Source organism: Sus scrofa, chromosome 2, assembly GCF_054392235.1.
Source record: "Sus scrofa isolate SSC_HxYL_T2T_F1_AM1 chromosome 2, Sscrofa_HxYL_maternal_Yorkshire_Landrace_v2.0, whole genome shotgun sequence".
NCBI classification, from domain to species: Eukaryota; Metazoa; Chordata; class Mammalia; order Artiodactyla; family Suidae; genus Sus; species Sus scrofa.
In genome coordinates this window covers 71,956,166-71,966,557 of record NC_139384.1, presented here as the reverse complement: position 1 = coordinate 71,966,557, position 10,392 = coordinate 71,956,166, and the positions used below count along the sequence as shown (strand labels likewise).

At 36.9% G+C, this 10,392-nt stretch overlaps 1 pseudogene; it reads left to right on the top strand.

The window, feature by feature from the left end:
• Positions 1-9,372: 9,372 nt before the first annotated feature.
• LOC100520295 (olfactory receptor-like protein OLF4) lies at positions 9,373-10,392 on the top strand (annotated as a pseudogene).

The following is a 10,392-nucleotide window of genomic DNA, read 5'->3' as shown; positions in this document are numbered from 1 at the left end:
GATTGTTACATCAGTTAACTTGCTATATCACAAGTCATCCAAAAATCAAATGGTTTCATGTAAGTCCTTTATTATCAAAAGGGAACATATTATTCTGACTTCTACAGAGTTCCTCATGAGTCTGTAGTCAACTCTCCATCTCTGCATGGTGTTTCTAAGATTCATCCGAGATGCAGGGTGTGTCTATATTATCCTTCTGCTTGAACCAATTTATGGTCAGTTTACTTCAATTTTGTGTTTAGTTTAACCTTCTATTTACTGAAAATTTCATTTAGCACATAAATTACTTTAATTTCATCCCATGAATATTATGTATAAACATACATATATCATATATATAGATGTATATAATATATTTTTCTTTCTTCATAGTCATAAAAATGTATCTTTCACCTATGTTATGTGCATCGAGTACCTTTGCTTTATCAAGATAACAACCTGGGCATGGACCATGAGGGGTTTTTTTCCCAATAATTTATTAGGGTATTATGAACACAATAAATTGTATACAAAGTGATGGATTAAGGGAGCTATACAAAATCAAGCATTCATATTGCGTGGTTGCATTTGTGTATACTTCAAGTGAGTGAAGAGTAAGTTGTAACTTCTTTATTATGTATTTGTTAAAAGTTTAAACTCCTTTAACATTAGTTTCATCATTTCTGACTATAATGCAGGATAATAAACATAATTTTAAAAGGACATGTGATAAATAAATAAAGTTATGAAAACACATCATTGGATCCAAAGAAAACATTCAAGGGGAAGTGTTTTATGCATGTACATTTGTACACATTGTTCATTCAAATAAACACAGTCACACATATATATGTACAAACATAGAGACACATGTATGAGCTCTTCTTTTTTTTTAATGGCTGCACCTGTGCCATAAGGAAGTTCCAGGCTAAGGGTTGAATTGGAGCTGCAGCTGCAGACCTACACCACAGCCACAGCAACACAGGATCCGAGCCTGGGTCTGCAATCTATATCACAGCTCATGACAATGCCAGATCCTTAACTCACTGAGCAAGGCCAGGAATTGAACCTGCATCCTCATGGATACTAGTCAAGTTTTTAACATGCTGAACCACAATGGCAACTCTGTGTGAGTTCTTTTTTTTAAGTTTAAAGAAAATTTGAGAAAATAGAGAGGCTAGAAACCAAAGAACGAATGTTCAAATTAACATAAATTTGTTAAATGTAAAAATTGACAAGCACAAATTGAAAGGAGAATAGGTGACTATAATTTTAATAATAAATTATTTCCCCTGTATTTATTGCTGAAAGACTTCAAAATTAGAGCCATGCTTACCTTTGTGAATGGGCACACTGATGGGGGACCAACCGATTGGGGGCAAAATGACTTAAAATATCGGACTTCTGCTTAAGATAGAATTTGAAGTTAAAATGCCCTTACCCATGGGAAGCTAAATGATTGAATGGAGAGGTGTAACTCACTTTCCTCAAATAAAATAACATTTAATAAATGTCTATATTATACATTCTTATTTGCGGGCTAAAAAATTATCACACAAGCAGCTTAAACACTTTTATGAATCTATTTAGTCAGGTCAGAAACCTGATTGATTTCATTAGACTAAAACTCCAGATTTCTAAAGAGCTGGGATCTTCTATGCCCTCCAAGGGAGGGTCTATTTAGTTCTTTTTTTCAGTTTCTATGATGCAATTGCATTCCTTGTCTCATAGCCTTTCCTCCATCTTAATAGCCAGAAGCATAAAATACACATATCTCTCCATGACTCAGAAACTTTTCTCACTCTACCACATTCCTTCCATAGTTATAGGATTTTGTGATTGTTCATTTTGTACAATTGTGTAAGTATAAAAGATTTGTAATGTACTTGTGATTACATTAGGTCCACCTGGAAAATAGTAGCCAATCTTTTTTTTTTTTTTTTTTTTTTTTCCCACTGTACAGCAAGGGGGTCAGGTTATCCTTAGATGTATACATTGCAGTTACAGTTTTTTCCCCCAAGTAGCCAATCTTAAAATCAACAGATTAGTAACTTTATCCCATGTGCTTCTTAATCCCAATTTGCTATATAAACTAACATATTCTAAGGCTCTTAGGATTAGGATGTGAGCATCTTTTGGAGGCCCTTTTTCTATCTACTACAAAATAGTTTTCAGAGGTTTATGAAGTCATTCAAGGTCATAGTATGAAAGAATTATACCCAGAATTTATCATAGCCTCTGAACTGTGTGAATGCACTCTTCATTCAAAACCCTAAACAAACAAAAGTTATGGTGACAAAGACCTAAAAATAATTACAGCTGACTCTAATAAAACACGTGATCACAGCCTTGCTACTTAAACAGTACTCCACATATGAGGATCTGCAGCACCAATAACAGTCAGGAACTTGTTAGAAATGAAGTCTCTGGGTCTATGGGGGACCTGCTGAATCAGGATCTGCATTTGAACTAGAATCCCTGGTGATTACTGTTCACATTAAAAAGTTGGAAAAGTGTCTGGTCTAACATAAATTTTCTCACCTTCTTATTGTTAACCTTTGGGTCATATAATTACTAGTGTTGGTGCTATCCTGTGCATTGCTGGTATTTACCAGTCCACCCCTGCAGACATTGCCAATATCCCCAGGATCAAAATCATACGTGATTGACAACTACTGCCCCAGAGGTTGAGAAGGGTAAGCATCCTGACATAATTCCAATCAAGACTCCATCCCTTACACAGATTGTAACTTGGGAAGATCGCTAAGCCCTTCCAGAGCCCATTTCTGCAATGAAAAACAGAGTTCATAATAGTAATAATTCCCAATCTGGACTTTTCAAAAATTAAATTACACAATTCAAATAAAGGGCTAAGATCTATGTATACATCTTGTGGAGTTTGCATTCTGGCTGAATGGAAATGAATCTGACTAGTATCCATAAGGATGCAGGTTCAATCCCTGGCTTCACTCAGTTAGTTAACAATCCAGCATTGCCATGAGCTGTGGTATAAGTTGCAGACACTACTTGGATCTGGCATTGCTATGGCTGTGGCATAGACCAGCTGCTATAGCTCCGATTTGACCCCTAGCCTGGGAACCTTCATATGCCATGGCTGCAGCCCTAAAGAAAAAAAAAAGCCAAAAATAAATAAATAATGTCTATAATTAACAGACTTTTTTGTCTTTTTGTCTTTTTGCCTTTTCTAGGGCCGCTCCCGCGGCATATAGAGGTTCCCAGGCTAGGGGTCTAATCAGAGCTACAGCCACCAGCCTATGCCAGAGCCACGGCAATGTGGGATCCGAGCCGCATCTGTGACCTACACCACAGTTCACGGCAATGCTGGATCCTTAACACACTGAGCAAGGCCAGGGATCGAACCAGCAACCTCATGGTTCCTAGTCAGATTCGTTAACCACTGTGCCACGACGGGAACTCCCTAACAGACATTTCATAATATGATACTAAATGACAGCTCCACACTCTTAGACAAATATGAAATTCCTCATTGTTTTAGCCAAAGTGTTATGAAGCTAGGGAGTATACTGAACAAAGTTTTATTATTAAAGGAAAACCATTTCCTTTGTTGAGGGTGGAAAATTAATTTTCTATTCATATGAGGGGTTGTATTCCCACCACAAGTCAAGGCTTTGAAGATCCACAGAACCTGATCAAGACAGGTTTTCTCAGTATTCTACAGTGGGAAAACTCTAGCTCAGGATTAGACCTCTATAAGTCAGGAGAAGTAATGGAGAAGGATTAATAAAAACTGAATTCACCCAGCTTATAGTCCAGTCTCATAGGAATAGAGTGTCAACAGGGAAATTTTTCTTTCTGTCCAGATCAATTTCCCTCAGGAAAACCAATTACGTAGAAGTGGTGGTATGAGCAGACAGAGCGAGCTGTAAATAACCCTCTGCTGCATCCCCTCAGCCATGCAGCCTTGGACTGGACAGGACATGGTTGTTGCCATTGGAGTCCTAAGTCTAGCTGGGACTCTGAAGCTTGACTTCTTCTTACACTTCCTGTCTGCTACAGTCTCCATCAACTACCATACAGAGAAGATTGTTGTCTTCCAAGTGGAGATATTCCTCTTAGAGACTCCATTCAGGTGAGTTCTATAGCCCAGTAGGTACTGCAGAAGAAGATGAAGAGGATGAAACCTAATAATGTTTACCTGAGGTCACCTGAGGCCATTCCAGGCTAGTGCACAACCTAGGGTTTGCTGTGATGGTTTACTGGCATGATTAATAAATGTATTTATTTATTTATGGTGCTAAACAGAGAAGTGAATATTGAACTCAGCAAGGCAAGTGTCTGGGTTAACAATTAATTTACAATATCGGAAGCCCAAATAGATGGGGAATGAAAAGCATAAAGAGCTTCCAGTAAAAGTAGAACATAAGACTAAGGGTGTTTGCTATTAACTAGAGGAGAAAAGTAAACTGTTAGCTGTAGAGGGATATAAAGTGAAGTGAGGGCCTTTCTTTTTACTTTTAAGATGTGTTGTATCAAACAACATTTCCATTTAATGAGAAAGAACCAGAGGAAAGAGTACTTGCAATTAAATCCTTGAAATAGCACAGTAGGGGCTATTTCATATCACAACATCTTAATTTTCTTGAGTATTCAAAAGAAATTTTAACAATCTATTATGTGAGAAAGGGTATGCAAATGAGCTTACATTCAACTATTTCATTACCCTTGAAGCTGAATGTAATTGTGGGTTCCTTATCCACTTACCTTATCTATTGAAAATTGTCTGTGGCATCTTTGGTATTTGGATAGCGGGGTCAGAGTGTTTTTCTTCCTCTGTTGATTACACTCTTTCATAACAAAAAATTGGAGATTTTTTTCACCGACTTTGCAATTTTCCATTTAGTCTTTTTTTTAATGTATTGTAAATATGTTTGTGATGATTATATGAGAGTTTATAAGTTTTGGGTAGTAATATCAGACAGTCATTATTATATTACTTTTTAAGTTGTTGTATCTGAAGAAATTTAGCATTCAATATTCTTCACTTTAGTGTTGCTTTCAAAACAAATGAAAGTGAATGCCCTTCTGTTCTACACACTTATTACTAATAAATCAATATTATATAGTTGACCCTTGAACAATACGGATTTGAACTGCATGCAGAGTTTACTCAATAAAAAATACTACATAATTGGTGGTTGGTTGAATCAGCAGATGTGAAATAACAGATACAGAGGGCTGGCTATGGGACTTGAGCATGCATGGACTTTGGGATCCCTGGGGGGTCCTGGAACCAATCCCCCAATAGTAAGGGGAAAATATCCATATTTCTAACTAATTTTCACATCTCTATTTTTCCTTATTGTTATTTTTGGACTTTTGCTGTTGGATCTATTTCTAAAAGTTGCATCACCTTTAGTCACCATTTGGAAAGCATGTTTTACATTTGACTAATGATCACACTTATCCTGCTTAACCATATGTGCATCCCTATATCATTACATAAGATGAAATTAAAAGTTAAAATATCACTTAATTCCCACATTTTGAAAGAAATTTTAAATATATTTTTTTTAATTTCTGAGTTTTTGACAATTTCATCTATGTTAGTGATCCATGTTTGTCATTACATTGTCATTCTAAATATCTTCCTTCAGAAGTTGATTTTGAATTTCTTTCAATTTTTGCTTCCACAGTTGTTTTGAACCACTGTACTTAACCTTATTGCATTTCATTTTCGTTTTTTCTTCCAAAAATCTTTGTCTCTTTCAAAAATTTTCTTATACACACATATACATTTACACACTTTAAATTCAAGTGTGTGATTGTGATAACAACACTTTGCACATCAACATAAATGCTCCTAATTTTTAGCAGCAATCTTTTCATCCCCTAGCTTTTCCCCCTCATTTCTCCTTTCTCAGTACTACCTTATAGACATCCTTCCAATCAACTGCAGCAATGACTCCCTATTTCAAAGTCTGCATAACTTTCCATGCTGTGCCTGTGCTAGTTATATTTTTGATGGGCTTTCATATTCTTTGTTATAAATTTGTATTATATCAATGCTAGAAAATATTTTCAGGATAGTTAAATGACATCTATATTTCTCACCTGAAGGTGATTTTTGTCCCCAGGGAATACTGAGCCATATTGGGAGACATTTTTAGGTGTCACAATGCAGTGGGGTGGGTGGTGGCAGAAATGCTGTTAAACATCCTGCAATGCACAGGACAAAAACCAACAGAGAGAATAATCTGGCCCAGGATAGCAATAGGGCCAAGATTGAGAAATACTGAGTTAAAGAATACCTGTATAGTTAACATTTATAGATGTCTTCAGAATGTTTCCCCAAGATGTTTGACAATTCGACTAGAAAAATTAGAGAATACTCCATTTACTACAGTTTGACAACTCAACTAGAAAAATGAGAGACGACTGCATATACTACCAGTCTAAAAGTTCCAAATACCATCAAGGCAGCAACTCTCTAAGTTTCCCACCCCCTCAGGAATGTGGGTGTGAAAGAAAATTCTTCTTGTTTCTTAACCAGTTTGAGCAAGTACTCACATCTTTCGTCACCCCATTCATTTTCTTCTTATTATTTAAGTCCACATATTATATGCCCTTTTTCATGTAATTATAGAAATCATCAATTAAAATAATTCTAACAGGTAATTGTTTCTCTGTTAACTTTTGGCTAGGTATTTGGGGCCATAAAGTAGTTTCAGTTTTTATTTTGTAAAGTATGCCTATCTTCTGACTTCTGAGTTTCTTGCCTTAATTATGATGCTTTGCCCTCTTATAGATCTTGCATGTGGTTTTCAAGATTTGCCTCTAAAATGTAATGGTTACTCCTACACTGAGGCTTTATGCCTTCTGATTTTTTGTTAGATGTGAGATGGAGAACCACTCACCTTCTTCCGCATAGAGAGACATCTATGCCAGCTTTTATTTAACAATCCAAACTTTTCCAAATGAACTGAAATACAATTATGTCATATATTAAACTGAGACCTAATTTCCTGATTCACTCACCAGATGATAACATAATATCTGCCAAATATCAGAAATTTCTAGGGTTTTTATATGTTAAATTATTATATGTCAAGGTCTTAGGTAATTTAATTATTAATCAGAATGATTTGTTCAATTCTCCCTATTGTATATCATGTTTCAGTTAGTTTTAATGTTCAATTCAATTTTGCTTGATTCAGTTCTTTGAAAAGCATTCTATTTAACCTATGTTTATATCCTATGTCTCATTTTTTATTCATAAATTCTTGTTTTCTCACATTATTTTCTATATAAGTGTACATACATTCACGTAATTTTCATAAAATATAAAAGTGAACAAAGCAATTAAAATCCTGGCTTCTTTGGGATTGCATTGCAGTGAGGAAGACAGTACCTCAATTAAATGTGAGTATGAAGTAATGTCCTCAGGTGAATAACATGAAGAAAATTAATCAGATAAGAGCATGGATTGGCATGGAGGCTGCAAGATTTTATAGAGTATGGTCTGGGGAGGCTTTTGAATGTTGAACAAGGAATAGACCCATGACTAGTTGTGTCCATTGGACTTGTCAAAAAAGAGATCAGAACCCAATGCCTATAGCACCAAGAACTATGTCTAGTCACTTATGATTGAGCATGGTAATGGGAGAAGAAAGAATGTATATATATATGTGTGTGTAACTGGGTCACCATGCTGTACAGTAGAAAAAAAATTGTATTGGGGAAATAATAACAACAACAGAAACCCCCAATGCCCAAGAATAACAAATAAATGTGCCACCTATAAAACATGAGGAAGGGGTTTGCCTCATCCTGTATTGGGTTATGTATAGACCAGCTGGCTAAGTGGAATGAGCACAAGAAAGTCAAGTCTTCCACTCTCTAATGGAGCCCCAATGGGAACTCCCCAAGTGCCCAACTTTTAAAAAGTGAAGTGTGAAGTTTGGAGAGTGAAGTATAGTTTACTACTTTTACTCATTTTTCTCTCCTGATGTTCAATCTGTAAGGTGGTATAAACCATAAAGTTATCATTACATTTCCCTGGCACATATTTGTCCCTCCATTCTTATTTTCCCAGGGTATCAGTGAGACATAATCTGGATTGTATGGCACCAGAACAAAGCATTTCCTTCCTCACAGTCTCTCAGGACAACTGAGCTTATTAGATCTATTGCTTTCCATGTCCATTTAATTTCTCTCTCTTTCCCTCCCCCCACCTCTCTCTCTCTCTCACTCCTTTATATACAGGACAGAATATGACCAAACCAAAATGGACCCCCAAAATTACCTGTCTATGAGAAGCTTAAGGATAGGGATTTCTAGGTACCATTTCACCATAATTTATGAGAGAGTTAATATGATCAAACTTGTGTTCTATGTATTCAGATATTAAACAGTGTTGTGGTTAGAAGGATATGGAAGTAACACACACCAGGAGGCTATGATGTGCTATGGTGTGTATGTGTGTAAACTTTGTGGAGTGAGAACACTCCTCAGACTGGGGTATATGGGCTCATTTATTCTGAGGTCATGCCTATAATACAGGGAACTGGAACACAATCAACACATGGTACCAAGGAGGACATCTGTCTCATTGGACATAATTCTGTGGCAACCCTGTAATAAAGTTCAAAAGGTAATTTGTGTGAAGAGGAGATTCCCTGTGTCTTGAAATTTAAGCAGTACTGAGATCCCCTTTTTCTTCAAAATTCACAAACACCATGACTCATCACTCTCTCACTTTCTTATTATGCTCTCCACCCTAATATCATGTTTTGGCTTTGAACATCTCAAAGAATCATCTTCCTGAGGGCCTTTTCAGTGGCTATTCCTTCTGCCAGGCACACACTTCCCCACATATGCTCAGGTTTCTACCTTCTCATCCTTGAGGTCTCTGTTCACCTCTCACCTTATTTGACTGTCTTGCCACAACACCCAGCAAAACAGAATACATTATAGCCACACTCTGCTTTATACTTGCATTGGTTAGTTACTTCATAGCACCTGTTACCATCTGATGTACTTATGTAATTTTTTATATTTACTTGTATATTTTCACCATCATTAAATTGTAGCCATTTTTGTTTTTCCACTTGAAAATACTGACTAGACTAAGAAACAGTCTACACTGAGCATATGTCTCTCAAATTCATGAAAAAAATTCTCATTCAACTGTTGAGTATATAATCTCCTAAGAGAAATGCTGATTTTGGAGGAAGATTCCTAATCATAGATGAAACAGTGAAACCCCTGAGAGGAAACACGTCTTCACAGAAAATATTGAAGTTAATTCTTGACTGAAAAATATAAAATGTATCATCTCAACTATGAGAGTAATTCTCATTTCTATAAATCTAATCATGCTGTTTTTCCTTTTCTTGGTAGTCACCTCCACCCATGGACCCAGGCAAAAGCACAAAAACTTCCAAAATTCTTCTTCTGGGATTTTCAGAGGAACCAAAACTGCAGCCTCTCATATTTGGGCTTTTCCTCTCCATGTACCTGATCACTGTGCTTGGAAACCTGCTCATCATCCTGGCGGTCAGCTCAGACCCCCACCTCCACACACCCATGTACATCTTTCTTTCTAACCTGTCCTGTGTAGACATCTGTTTCACCTCCACCACCACCCCAAAGATGCTGTGAAACATCCAGATGCAGAGCAAATTTATCACCTATTCAGGCTGCATCACTCAGATATATTTTTTCACACTCTTTCTAGGGCTGGATGACTTCCTCCTGACCATGATGGCCTATGACCGGTTTGTAGCCATCTGCCACCCCCTGCATTACAGGGTCATCATGAACTCAAAGCTCTGTGGACTACTGGTCCTAGTTTCCTGGATCATGAGTGTTCTGCATTCCTTGTTGCAAATCTTCAGGGTGTTGCAACTGTCCTTCTGCAAAGACTTGGAAATCCCTCACTTTTTCTATGAACTCAATCGGATGATCCAATCTGCCTGTTCTGACACATTTCTTAATAATATAGTGATGTATTTTGCAGTTGGGCTGCTTGGTGTTTCTCCCCTGGCTGGTATCCTTTACTCTTACTCAAAGATAGTTTCCTCCATACATGGAATCTCATCTTCTCAAGGGAAGTATAAGGCATTTTCCACCTGTGCATCTCACCTCTCAGTTGTCTCCTTATTTTACTGTACCTGCTTAGGAGTGTACCTCAGTTTTGCTTCTACTGACAGCTTACAGTTAAGTGCAGTTATCTCAGTGATGTACACTGTTGTCACACCCATGCTGAACCCCTTCATCTACAGTCTGAGGAACAAGGACATAAAGCGGGCTCTGAAGAGATTTTTTTGGGAAAAGTGTAAAAGGGCCATTTTTCCTATGGTGGGGAATTGCCACAATTGCAGTGATCAAACCCTCAGCATCAGAAATTGTAATCCTATGATAAGACTGTGA